This window comes from Pinus tabuliformis, chromosome 1_1, assembly GCF_031772625.1.
Source record: "Pinus tabuliformis cultivar Carrire ecotype Pingquan chromosome 1_1, CPIR1, whole genome shotgun sequence".
In the NCBI taxonomy this organism is placed as follows: Eukaryota; Viridiplantae; Streptophyta; class Pinopsida; order Pinales; family Pinaceae; genus Pinus; species Pinus tabuliformis.
This window is the reverse complement of record NC_142297.1, coordinates 756,099,345-756,114,292: the sequence shown is the minus strand read 5'-3', so window position 1 is coordinate 756,114,292 and position 14,948 is coordinate 756,099,345. Positions and strand designations below refer to the sequence as shown.

General features: G+C 35.7%; 1 pseudogene; it reads left to right on the top strand.

The window, feature by feature from the left end:
• The window catches only part of LOC149216213 (uncharacterized), a 62,071-nt pseudogene extending 48,451 nt beyond the window's left edge, over positions 1-13,620 (top strand).
• Positions 13,621-14,948: the final 1,328 nt, after the last annotated feature.

Sequence of the window (14,948 nt, the reverse complement as noted above, 5' to 3'; positions counted from 1 at the left end):
AACCAAGTTAAAGGACTCTCAATCCAAAGAAGTTTTCTCCTTCATAAATATTTATGGCCCTATAAGTTACAACGAAAAGAGATTTATGGGAATCTCTAACTATATTAAAAGAGCAGCAGTGATACAAAGATTGCATTGTCGGAGGGTACTTCCACACCGCACTCCTCTCTTTGGAAAAATGAGTAGGCTCCATTTTACGGGATCCTTCCATAAAAAAATGGAATATTTGATAAGCGATTGTGACTTAATGGACATCATCCTGAAAAAAGGAAAATTTACTTGGTCAAATAGGAGAAGTGGACAAAGGTATATGCGATTGTGACTTAATGGACATCATCCTGAACAAAGGAAAATTTACTTGGTCAAATAGGAGAAGTGGACAAAGGTATATAACAGCCAGGCTCGATCATTTTCTTATACACAGAAATTAGATACTCAAAGGTATAAAATGTTGCTCCACTATATTTTGGTCAGATAGCAGAAGTGGATGAAGGTATATAATTTCCAGGCTCGATCATTTTCTTATACAAAGAAATTAGATACTCAAAGGTATCAAATGTTACTCCACCATATTGGCCAGAGGGGACTCGGACCACAGGCCAATTGGTTTAAACAGTGACCCTTTTGAAGATTTGGGCCCAATCCCTTTCCTCTTTAATCTTGGGTGGCTCCAGCGTGAGGGAGTTATAGAATTAATTAATAAAGCCTGGGCACTCCAAGTTAAGGGTTCTCTAGCATTTGTTTTGGAGTTGAAACTGAAATTAATCAAACAAGCTCTCCGAGCTTGGGCCAAGGCTATCTATAATCCTCTTGGTCATGAAAAAGAAGAGCTATTAAAGGAGATAGACAGTCACCAAGCTCAAATGGATTTCAGTTTAATCAAGCATGAGAATTTTGAAAAGGAGAAGCAAATAAGCTATCACATTCTTACTCTTAGTAAGTAGGAGGAAGAATACTGGCACCTAAAATCATGAAGCCTCTAGTTAAGGTAGGAGATTGAAATACATCTTTCTTTCATAAACAGGCCAAGTCTTGGGATATAAAAAAATGGGTTAAGGAGAACATCCTAGAAGGTAAGCCAAAAATAACCTCTTTCTCTGAAATTAAACAAGAAGCCTTCACTTTTTAGAAATTTTTATTCCAAAAATAATGAAAATGTTCCTTCAGAAGTCGATGCATTCATCTCTTTAATGCCCTCTATTATATCCAACTCCGATAATCTCTAGTTAATAAAGTAATAGAAGAAAATGAAGTTATTAAGGCCATCTAGACTCTTGATGTGGACAAAGCCCCCAGTCTGGATGGTTTCTCTATATCCTTTTTCCATTCTTGATGGACTCTTATAAAAAAATATTTGATGAGAATGTTGAATTCTCGAAGAAGTGAAGGAAAGTTTGGGGGGAGCATGACCTCCTCCTTCCTCATCCTCATTCCAAAGGAAAACAAGGTTTCCTCCTTTTCAATATTTAGATCCATATCTTTGTGCAATTCATCTTATAATATTTTGACCAAAAACATTGCTAGTAGAGTCAAAAAAAATTCTTCCAACAAACATCTCTGAAAACCAAGGGGGCTTCCAAAAGCACCACCAAATCCTAGTTAGTGTCATTATGGTCCAAGAGGTCATCCAGTTGAGCAAAATCAGTGGTGAACCTTGTACGGTTATAAAACTGGATATGGAAAATGTATTTGACTGTGTCTGCCATTCCTTTTTCTTTTCAATTCTTTAAAAGCTAGGATTCAGGGAAGATTTCATTAAGTGGATCAGGGCTTGCATTGGTAGACCCTATATCCTCACCCTAGTCAATTGTCGACCCTATCATTTCTTCCTTGCCACCAAAGGCAACCCCTAGGGGTTCCTCCTATCCCCTCTCCTCTATATCCTTGTGGTTGAATCCCTAAGAAAGAATTTAGAGGTAGTCAAGTCTAAAGGATTGTGCATAGTGGAAAATATCAAAGATGTACACCACTCACAATTTGTGGATGACACCCTCATAATGGGTGGCACCTCCAAACAAATTGTAGTAAGGTTGAAATGAATATTTGATAAGTATTTGGCTGTCTCTAGAGGTCTTATTAACAAAAATAAAAGTTAGTTGTATGGATGGAATTCCACCCTTCAAACTCTTTAGGAGATCACCAGGGTGCTTGAATTTTTTTTTATAACCAAGTGGCAATATTTCAAATATCTCAGAATATTGATTTATCTTGAATCTTGAAATATGGGTTGTTGGGATGAAATTCTAAGCAATTTCAAAAATAAAAATCAAGGTGTTGGTGTACAATGGCTCAAAATAGTTGGGAGGGTAATCCTTGTCAAATATGTTCTCTCTTCTCTTTCAATATATATTTGCTCACGCTTGCTAGCCCTAAAGTATGTTCTAATGCAAATGAGTGTCGTAATCCATAGATTTCTCTGGCTAGGTGGAAAAAACAACAAAAGAAAATTTTCACTTAGTCTAATGGAACACTATCAATTTGCCACAGTTAATGGACGCATGGAGGTGAGAGATAATTTCTATGTGAATTTTTCTCTTGGTGTTGAAATAGTTTGGAGAGTAATAGTTGATACAAAGGAATGGTGGAAGATGCCTTTTGTCTAAAAATACTTCAAAAGAAATTGTTTGTTTAGGGTAGAATATGCTTCATGGACAGGCACAAACTATATTATATGGGTACTTTGCAAGGAATTTGCACCCCTAATTGTTGATCACTGAAGTTGGTGCTTGGGTAATGGAGCTCAAATCAACATTTAGAATGATAAGTTCTCACCCACAAGATTGCTTGGAAGTCTTGAAGAATTCCAAAACTTATGACAATGGAAGCAAGGAAAGGGGTATAAAAAGAAAAAAGACATTTCTATATGGGATAATTAAGGACACTAGAAGAGTTTGCTAAGAGTTGATCTCCCTCCTCAATTGAGAGCCCAATGGCATAGTTTTATTTGTAATCTAAAAGGCATGAGCCCTATATTGAAGCATTTGAAAGAGGTTGTGTATGAAAACAAACCCTCCTAGAAATACACGATTTAGATGGGCTACTCCATTCTCATAAAGTGTTTACCTCACCCCTTTCCGAGCCGATTGTGGTCATAGATACAGGGTAATGAAAATATTCCAAAATTTAACCTTTTATTGGTAATTTATTCATTGGAAAACCATAGTTGTTGAGAATCTAAAGAAAAGAAAGAAAATATCATTATGTCATCCAAATGTGATTTATGTTGAAGGGACAAGGAAAAAATCCCCCATCTCTTTTAGCACTACCCCTTTTCTTTGGAGACCTATAGAATAACCTATGGCCCAGTTTATTCCATTGTTTCAATCCCAAGCCCATGGGAGGAAATATTGGAAAGTTGGAAAGGGAAGTACCCCTGGAAAATAAAGGCTTCATCCATTACGATCTGATGTTGGCAGCCCCTCCCTAAATTCTTATGTTGAGAAATATGGATCTCTTGGAACAAGGAAATATTTAAAGATGAAAACCCCTCCCTTATGAAAGTTGCATCCAAATCCATGTCCATGCTTTTGGAGAGCATATCTGCTCGTGGTTTCAATTCTAGTGATGTTGACAAATTAAATCAATAGGAATGTGATTGGATCAAATTTGGTCTACTCCATAACACCACTATCAAACTTAATCTTAAGTGCATAAGGATGAATCAACAAGATTTCATAGATGGTGGCAAGAATAGTCACTCTCTTCTCTGTTCTTTGACAGGGAATCTCGTGGAAATCTAGGGTAAGCTGGAGAGGGAGGGATAATCTTTGGTCCCAATGAAAAAACGGTCTCCCAATTTTATTCAGGAATTGGAATAACCACCAACAACATAGCAAAATATCTAGCCCCGTGGAATGGATTGGATGTGACTAAGGAATGCAAAATATCCATAATAAATGTCTTTAGGGACTCAATGCTTGTCATATGTCAGTTCACACAAAGGCTAAGAAGGGCATTGGTAATGAATCTGCAACCTTAAGTCAAATAATTCTTGCCTCAATATCCCATTTTGAGCTGGAGAATTTCTAGCATGCTTTTAGACACCTAAATGTAGTTGTCAATGAACTAGCTAAAAAGGGTGCAACTATGAACTAAGGGGAAATAAATTTAAAGTAGAGATGGTACTTCTCTCCAATCCCCTTGATATGTTGAGCATTCAATTTAAAAAATTAACATTGAGAAGGAGGACTCTCCGCCATATTCCTCTAAAGATTTTGCGTATGATAAAGAGTAATAAAGATCCCTCATCAGTGGAATCACAGGCATAGTAGCATTATACTTCCTCATTGGCTCTCTCTAATCTCCAATCCTGAATAATCATAATATAGCCTAGGTGTCTCTCAATGGAGTGCAAGTGGCCTCTTTCTCTCGCTCCAATCCTTCTTACAAGTCTTGTATTTAATTAGCATGAGGTTTGGGTCATTATAATTTCATCGAGCCAAGGAAATTGGTATAATTTTCCAAGGAATGAAGTTATTTCTACCATCCTGTAGCATCCCTTTGACATTTCTCCCCTGCACTAATGAATTTTCAATGATTAGGTCTTATCATTGTAGGATGGTTCATTCCAAAGCCTGAGTTTCCTCTATATATTAACCCTCGCAAGCCCTCAACTCCCTCCGTAAGAAATTCCTTATGTTATTTGTGTTTTGGCTCGTTACTCTCCTTCTCAATTTTTTCTTTGGTCTGATGCTATCAAAGGGATTATATTTTCTTTGATTTGTGGTCTTTTGAGCCTCCAATCTAAAATGACAGGACATTGAGCTTCTCTGGAAAACAACGAGGTGTCAAATGTAATCTCCAAGTTGTTGATGCCTCCCAAGCTCTACTTGTCTCTATACAAAGGCTTGAAGAAATGGTTGAGAGGCAAAGGTGCTCCTTTCATCTCTTCTTGCAGGCCAAATTTCTCTCTCACCACATTGAAATGGAGGACTCCCTAGACAATTTGAAGGAGGAAATCCACCTCCTCTACACTCAGGTGGATGTGCTGGAAATCTCCTCACCCACAACAACAAGAGTGCCATATGGAGGTTTTGGTTCTAGGGCACCTGTTGATCGCAAAAGGACTCACCGCCCTAGAGGGTCCGACAAGGGTGGTCGCAGCACTAGGTTAATCTTTCCTTTCAACCTAGAAGTTTTTTGTTGGTTATGGGGCCAGTCTTAGTTCTCTCTTCGTGTCTACTATGTTTTTTTTAAATATATACTTCTACTTGGGACTTACTACAGAATATATTGTTGTTTCATTTTTTGTATGAATTGAGTTGCCATCCAAAGGTCTAATGAACTCTTAGTTTATTGTGATAAATACCATCTTATTGCATTAGATACCAAATGTAAAGATTTTGGTCCCTCTCCCAACTTTTATTAATATAATATCCCTTACTCGTTTCGTTAAAAAAAATGAAATTAACCCTTCAATTTGACATATAACCCTTCCCTTCATATTTGATCCCTACATGGGATTTATGTTTACCCAATACTAAAAGCACTAGTCATAAACATTTATCCAATGTAAATAAACTAACTGTAAAATATCACTAAATAACTTTTTCTAGTAAAAAATTATCCACATAATTGTTATACTTTTCCACTCCGAATAACTTTTTTTCCAGTAAAGAATTATTTACATAGTTGTTATACTTTTCAAAAGATTAAATAAGTCGCTAACTAAATTTAAACATTAAATACAATATTTACCCTCTTTCTAAACTATATAATAAATATCACATTCTTCAATTTTTTCATGAAGAGAAATTTATCTTTGGAGATTCTGGTGACAGAATCCGCTGGAAGAAATTGAGGTTAAATCTTGATTTTTTGCAGTTAAAATGGTTTTTTAACTGCATATTTGGATTCAGCACCCTGAAAAACCCCTGGTACGCCTTGATTGTGTAGAAACTAGCTATGAAACTTGCAATTCCAATAATTTGCTGCCGGATTTTGACCAGAAAAACCCACCAAAAAAGCTTCCAAAAAGTCTCGTTATAGATAACTACCTAGATATCAAATGAGTTGGGTAAAGGGCTAACCAAATGAAGAATTAACAATGTTAAAAATTTATCTCAAAATTGCGAAAGACCTCATGGTCAAAGCATGAATGCAGAATCTATGCATTAAAACCGTGAATGGGTGTTCTTTTTATCAAAATATGGAAATATTTAAATGTCTCGTAACACATTAATTTTAAAATAACTATATAAAGTGTTAAATATGATTACTAAGTATATAGTCTAATAATATTTAAATATGATTACTAAGTATATAGTCTAATAATATTTTTAGTGATTACATTATACTATTGATTATTGCAAAATATATCTATTTTATTGATTATTGCAAAATAAATATATTTTATTTTGAGAAATTATTTGTAAAACACCTTTTAAGGGATCATATTTCACAATTATATTATAAAATTGGTTGTTGTAAAGTATAATCAATTTATTTTGAGGAATTGTCTATAACTCGCTTCTTTTTTTTTTTAAAGAGAAATCACTTAGCAACAAAGTAATTTTCTCCTTATTTATGTTTTTTGCTTTGCACTTCTTATTAATTTCACTATAACATAAGATTAATTAGTGGGAAATTTTGCATACAATTTGATTATGTAATGTTTTTTTTACCATTTTATCATATATTAACTCATTAATTGAATTGGAGTCAATATTAATTAAAAAAATTATTTCGCCTACTAGTGATGCGATTATTTCTTTGTGTCTAGTGTGCACATTTTGATAACACAATATATGAATGTTAAAGAACTTGCTTGTAAACTTTTAATATGGATTGTAAAGAGACTTACATGTTCATTGTACCTCTTATCGACCTACACCACTCTTTACTTATTATGCACTATTTAAGTAGTAACATTTGGGACACTATTTATGAGCCCACATCACAAAGTAGTTTGCATTACTAAGGGGGCACATAATAGAAGAAGTGTTCTTATAAGTTTCAACCTTTATAACAAGTAATGAATTCACAAATTATTTATAAAAGGAATAGTAAATGATGACAATCACATATAATACTTGGAGATTTACCCTAGAAATGCATAACTCGGAAAACCAACAAAATGTTTAGAGTTGCATCTCTAACTTTCTTCATAATTCAACTTCATCATTTATAATACAATATATAGGATCCCGTAACATCCAAAACCTCTAATCTAATGGCCTAGATCATATTAAAACCATAATTCCTTAACTAAATTTAGAAAATAATGGGCTAAAAAGTACCAAAAAAACAAGCCAAAATAGACCGAAAAACCAATAAATTTTTCTCAAGGGATATCATGCCCAAGAACCACCACCAACCTTCTTGCTTCATTATCAACGTACAATATATACGGCCAAATAAAAACATAATGTAACATAAACCTAACATTTCTAAGGAAATATGTAATTCCCAACCAAAACTAAACCAAGGGTTTGAAGCACAAGGATTGAATAACTAACTTGGAAGGTGTTAGAACCATTCCCAGTTAGGTTCGGCCTTAATAAACCTTCCAAACCTATGACCAAGGGACATAATAAAGGGTACAAAGGAAAATGTGACCTTGTGAAAGTAGACATCAAATGGTAAGATCTAAGTCATGCTCCTAATCTAGACAAGATGACTTTAAATGAAAAAGATACTAAAACAAATGAGTTGTGACAAGGAAGAGTGAAAAGAAGGAGTTCAGTGTCATCCACAGTAGGTAATATATCATTTATGCATTATAAATACTCCCTACACCCACACCTAAATGTGTGTGAGTATGCAAAGAACAAAGTGAAAATTTCATAGAGGGCATCATACTTAATAGCATCATCTTAGGAGTAAAGCCAATAATAAATCCATATCCATGTTTACCAAATCCATTATTCAATATAATGAAGTATATGAAGTAATATGACTTGTCAGATTATTAAATATACAACTCATCATTGTCACGAATACATCTGAAAGTCTAATAAGTACCCATAGTGCATGACAAGAAGTTTCATGAAAAGATTGTATAGTGTCCTCTTGTAAGGTGTTGAGTTCTTTGTTCTCTAATTCACAATTTTTGATATAAAGGGAAAATTACTCATGAATAACCATGAATACAAAGGTAAATAAAATATAAGATGCAAATGAAGTTGCATTAACAAAAGATAAAATTTTTATTAAAAGGTGATAAATATGTCATTATCTAAATAATCAAATATTTCTTCATTTCCATTAAACTATGAGAAGTTTTTGAAATCACATACATTAGTTTCTTGAAATTCAATACCATAATGTTTGTAATTAAACCAAAGTATCAATATACTTTCATTACAACAATGTATTTAATTTAATTAATAGAAAAAAAAAAAAAGAAAAAAAAAACATTCTTTTAAAAAATAGGGTAACTAAAAATTTGCATTTTTCCCGTTACAATATTTTAACACACTTTTAATAATTTTTAAATCACTTAATTTATATAAAAGTTTAAATCTTCTTCAAATTACTTTACATGAAAAATTTTAATATTTCAATTCTCAAATTTGTAATGTGTATAATTATTTTTATAATATTTAAATAATATATTTGTTAATGTGAGTGAGCACGATATTGGGTTTCACACGAAAACATTCTCGAGGTTTGGAAAAGTATATTTCCTAGAGCAATGATCAATTGGCATGACTTGTGTAAAGGGAGAGATGAATACAAAGAATGTTGGTAGTGTAAGGGGTGTGGGATTATCAAAATGTAGACACGAGACACCCTCTCTACTCTGCCGTAGGCAAATCTTCCATTCAATGACACCCTGGTTGTTTCATGGGTACCTAAAACGTAGTGTTGTAGACTGTTCATGAACATCAGACCTTCATCCAAGGCTCAATAGGAGTAGGGAAGAAGGGTCACATCAGCTTATTTCCCTAGAGGATAAGTGTGGATGATCAAGACCTAGGGATGAAGTATCATGGTTCTTAGACCATTCCCTCAAAGAATTGGGTTCATTTGTGGCTAATTATAACTATCTGGGGGCTCTTTAGTTCTAAATTCTGGTCCTTTTCTTTCCTCTAGGGTGGTGGGAATAATTTCCAATCTCGTTTGGGAGTCCTGTCTGTGGTAGGGAATTTCTGGATCTTATTCTTCATTTTGTGGTGGCTTGAAATTTTCAATTAGGCCTTTTATTAGGTCATTGAAGTGGTTAATTTCTTGCTAGCAGTTCGTGGGTTGTCCATACTCCTTTTCATCTGGTTATCAATAGGTGGTGGGGAAGTGAGTTCGTGTGTGGTAGGGGTATTGGTGTCGCTGGGTTGGTTGTTTTGTTTCCCTATCTAAACTCAGCCATTGTGGCCTTCCCAAGCGGTTTGTGGACTCCTTCCCCATTAGGGGGCTCTTTTTGTAATTTTTTCCCATACTTGGAAAACTTGCCATATTCCAGTCACTCTCCTCGCAGGTTGTCAGTTTTATATAGTCGAGTGGAAGGTTTCTTCACAACCTAGTTGGGGGGATTTCGTTTGGTTTCTAGAACTGCTCAAGACAGGGATCATTCACAGCTCCTCGAGGAATAAAGGGAGAATGAGAACAGACATGTTGCAACAGCGAGGAAGGTTGCGTCAGGGAAGAGGCTCACAAGTTTAGGGCAACTTCCCTTGGCCTGCACATAAAATTGATGCAGGTGTCATGGATAAATCGTTGGATGTATCCAAAGGATGTGTAGATCTCTCACCTCCATTTGACTCCCTCGAAGCACATCTTCAATAAATTCAAACAACACTAGACCAACCAGCTTAATATCAACATGGTGACAAAAATGAGGTAATTGATTTCCTCAATAGCTTGCAAAATAATTATTGGCATATCATGGAGAGTAAGGACTCCCTCAAAACAAGCCAGAAAAGGCTACACGATAGACTATAAAATCTAGAGGGACGTATGGCACATATAGAAGTTCATGTACATGACATTGTCCACGAGGAGTGTGAGGGTGATAATGTATCTCCAGCTCTCATGAACAATCAGCAGGGATGAAAAGTATAAGTCATTTTTTTATTTTGAGCACAATTTTGGGCCTCATGGGTCATTGATATGTGGTCATCTAGTTTTGTTTTGTTGTTATCTCACACTTTTTGTTTGTATCTTCTCACCAACAAATCTAGTCAGATTGAAGCTTTAGTTGTTTTGGAAAAAAACCCGCCACAATGTAAAAGCTTTATGAAGGAATGAAAAATGTTGATTAACAAAAAAGAATAGGCATAGTCTAACTTATAGATGAAGTAGCGTTTTTCAAGCTTTAGTTTTTTTGAAAACACACCGGGCACATTGTAAAAACTTTATGAAGTAATGAAAAATATTGATTAACAAAAAAGAATAGGCATAGTCTAACTTATAGAAGAAGTAACATTTTTCACCCGAATTTACCAAAATCCAGCAATACAATTTCAAAACTTTTTGTCATTTAAAATACATTTTTGAATGCATAACCCTAAAAATTCTCTACAGTAGTGAAAAATGTCATTTTGTTTATAAATTAGACTACCAAAAAAAAATATACCAATCAATATCTTTTTTACTTTTATATTATTACTAAGTACCACTAATGTCATGTACATGAACGCCTAATGGTTAAGAGCATGTGTTTCCTCCTAAGAGGTCACAGGTTCAAAACTAGAGGGGGTAGAGTATGTATGCTTTCGTAGACTTAGCAGTCAAATCGTTGCGAGGAAGTGGGTCCCTTGTCCCACAAACAAGGGGGTCTCATACACCAATTTGGTGTCTGGCTTGGCTGTGACCTTAAAAATGGATATTATTATTATTATCATTTCTAGTAAAATATAACACTTTTTTATTATTTCTTTTTTTACTTTTATATTATTACTAAATACCACTAATTAATTTCCACATAAAATGTAAAACACTTTTTTATCATTTCTTGATTCCCATGTATCATAGTAAACATAATAATATTATTATTTTTATATGAATTACAACTAAGCGCAAATCCTTGCCTTTAAAGTTTAGTTATCAACCAAGTTTGACAAATGAAGGTACCACTAATTAATTTCCACATGCTTATATCATTTCTAGTCAAATATAAAACACTTTTTTATCATTTCTTGATTACCACGTATCATATTTTCCACAGCAAACATATTATTTCATTTAATTAAAAAAATTATGAATTACAACTCAACGCAAATCTTTATTTCATTTAATTAAAAAAAAATTATGAATTACAACTCAACGCAAATCCTTGCCTTTAAAGTTTAATTATCAACCAAGTTTGACATGTGGGAAAACAGGGACATTTACAGTCTGAAACAAGGGAGATGGAGCACGGTAAAACACCTTTCTGCAGAACTGCCATCTCCGCCTCCACCTCCTCCTCCTTGCAGTTGTAGGTGTCACCTGCATTGAATAAACGTGAGGAATTCCCAAAATGTGGCAGCTCCCCCATTTGTATATTATTACACCCTCGCATGTCTACCTCGAAAGGTTTCGCTAACCCCAAAAGCCCTTCTATTTTCCCCAACGCACCACAACCCCTCAAAGTCAAATGCTCTACTGTTGCTGGCAATGAACCAACCTTTATCAAATCATTACAACACATGATGCGGAGAGTTTGAAGGTTGATGCACACACCTTCAAGAAAGGATACCTCTTTTACTTCTGTGCAGTACAACTCTCACCACTTGAGATGAATCAGGCCTTTCTCTGTTGCTATTTGCTTTCTCTTTCTCCTCGGGGCAGACTCCTCCTTAAATGGAAATTCGCGTAAAGGGCAACCACGTACTCTTAAAGTTTCCAGATTGTTCATCTCCATGAGACCTGGTAAGTCATGTATTCCACATTTTGATATCTCTAACTCAGTCAACTAAGTCAACAATCCAACTGAATCAGGCAGGCCTTTCAATTTCCAGCATCCATGGAGCAACAGTATTTTCAAACTCGATAAGCAATCGAACGAAGGTGGCAACTCCTTCAACAAAGGACATCCTAAGAAAAGATATTTCAAATTACTTGGGCATGCAGTCTGGGCATTGGGTAACTCTTTTAAGTCTGTAGCCAAGAGATTCAACAATACCAAGGACTTTTGATGTTCCACTTGGGTGGGCAACACTTCCATTTGGATACAGCCTAAAAAGTCTAATATTTGAAGCGTGGTGATGTTTCCAAGTGTTGTAGGCAAACAAATGCAACAATGACTCAAATCCAGATTTCTCAGGTTCAATAGATTCCCAAACGAATTAGGAAGCCTCTTCAAACTTTCACACCCAGACAAATCAATGCTTCAAAGATTTATTAACTTCCCCAACGATTTTGGAAGCTTCTTCAAACTTGTGCAGTAATTCAAAATAATGGATCAGAGTTTTGTCAAATTTCCCGAGTCTGGTAGCTTTTCCATGCTTCCTTAACCTGACAGACTTACTGTTTTGAGATTTGTTGAATTCACAAATAAATTATTGGAAGCATCTTCAAACTTCTAGATCCTGCCAGATGGATGGACTCAAGATTTGTTAAATTCTGAAGGGAATTTGGAAGTGTCTTCACGCTGGAACTCTGCAGGTAGATCTTTTGAAGATTCCTCAAATTCCCAAAGGAATCTGGAAGTACCTCCAAACTTTCATAGAAGTTGAGGACGATTACTTGGAGATTTGTTAAATTCCCCAAGGAATTTGGAAGTCTTTTCAAACTCTTGCACCCAGATATATCAATATGTTGGAAATTTATTAAATCCCACAAGGAATTTGGAAGCCGCTTCAATCTGTGGGAGCTAGACAGCTTGAGGTTTTGGAGATTTGTTAAATCTGTGAAGGAATCTGGAAGCTTCTTTAATCTTCTGCAGCCATAGAGTTCAATGCTTAGGAGATTTGTCAGACTCCCAAAGGAATCTGGAAGTACCTCCAAACTTTCATAGTTGAGGGTGATTTCTTGGAGATTTGTTAAATCCCCCAAGGAATTTGGAAGTTTTTTCAAACTCTGCACCCAGATATATCAATATGTTGGAGATTTGTCAAATCCCCCCAGGATTTTGAAAGCCGCTTCAATCTGTCGGAGCCAGATAGCTTAAGGTGTCGGAGATTTGTTAAACCCCCCCAGGATTTTGGAAGCCGCTTCAATCTATCGAAGCCAGATAGCTTGAGGTGCTGGAGATTTGTTAAATTTAAGAAGGAATCTAGAAGCTTCAATCTTTTGTAGCCAGTGAGTTCAATGCATACGAGATTTGTCAAACTCCCCAATGAATCTGGAAGCACCTCCAAACCTTCGTAGTTGTTGAGGGTGATTCCTTAGAGATTTTTTAAATTCCCCATAGAGTTTGGAAGTCACTTGAATCTAGTGCAGCCCGATAGGCTGATTTGCTGGAGATTTTTCTGATTCATAAATGAATATGGAAGTACCTCCAAACATTCACACTCCTCAAGGGTGATTCGTTGGAGATCTGTTAAATCTCTAAAGGATTTTGGCAGCCGCTTCAAACTCTTACAACGAGACAGGTGGAGGTCTTGGAGATTTGTGAGATTGGAGAAGGAATATGGAAGTTTCTCCAATCTTTCGCAGCCAAAGAGAAAGATGCTTTGGAGATTTGTTAAATTTCCAAACTCCTTCAGAACAATCCCGAAGCACCCTGCTAGCTCTAGATATTTCAAGGAGCGGAGATGAAAGAATTCTTCTAGTAATGTTGGCAATATTGATAGATTTGTAGGTCCTGGAGGACAATTTGAAAAATAATTCACGAGAACAATCTTTTCTAGGTACTTCAGCTTTTCTATTGACTTGGGAAACTCTAAAAGTGGAGCATCATCATACAACTCCCGCAACTACAGAGATGCCTGCAATGTTCAATCTTTGAATGATAAACATAATGACTATCATATGCTAGTACTGTATGTTCATCTATGTTTACTTACTTGGGAATCACAACGCCACAGCTTTTTCAGTTGCGCCCTTTCACTTCCAAAACTTTTAAATGGTCCATTGGAATTCAGGAAGGCGGCGAAGAGCAGGGACAGTCATACCAGCTGAGCCATACGAGCTTGGGTGATAGCACCGTCCTTAATATGCCTTCCACAAATTCCCCTTCACTTTCTAGAAGATGCAATGTTCTCATTTTGATGGCCGACTGAATTGAAATTCTATTTAGCGGTATTTCTGATTTTGTGCGTAATAATTCCTCCTATTCTCTTGGTGCAAAAGGCCACCCAAGAGGCATCCTAATTCCACGTACATCGGGTATTGCCCATTCATTATTTTAAAGACAATATTAGAATATGGGTTTGGAAAATTGATTTATTTAAATAAAAAGAACATGAGAAGTCATGGACATGGATATCCAGTCTGAAATGATTAAATCACTTACAGCTGATGATGATTGCTCCTCAAACAGATGATGAACGTCCTCGATCAAACGCCAGAGACGACGAGGCATTGATACTTCATCAACAATATTTCTTCCCATGTCTCGAACGGATCATGAATTCTCATCCTCTTCCCACTGTCCACTTCTACAAGACATCTGTCTTCTAGAGTTTGAAGCCCTGATAGTCCTCCCCATATTGTTACCCACAGATCCCTCGTTTCTCTTATCGCAAAACAAGCAATATCTAGAAATATTTGTCGTTCCCCTTGATCCAGTGAGTCATAGCTAATTTTAAGGATCACCAGGATCTTACGAGGTAATTTTTTAAGTTCTTTTAGTTTTTCTTCCCAATAACACTCGACCTTTTCACATAAAAGGGCCCAAAGAATTTCAGCGACAAAGGCAATCTGTCGTAGCCACATACAAACCTATCGACAAGGTTTTCAAACCTTGGTCGTGGATGTGGCTAAAAGAAGGCATAAGTGATGAGCCTCATAAATGGGTAATTATATGGGCTCATTTTACCTCCTAACCTAGTCAAATCAACCATTTTCTTAACTTATTATATGATTTTCTGATTATATTTATGCTTATAGAGTAAGTTGAGTTAGTTATTGTGTCATGTGGTCTA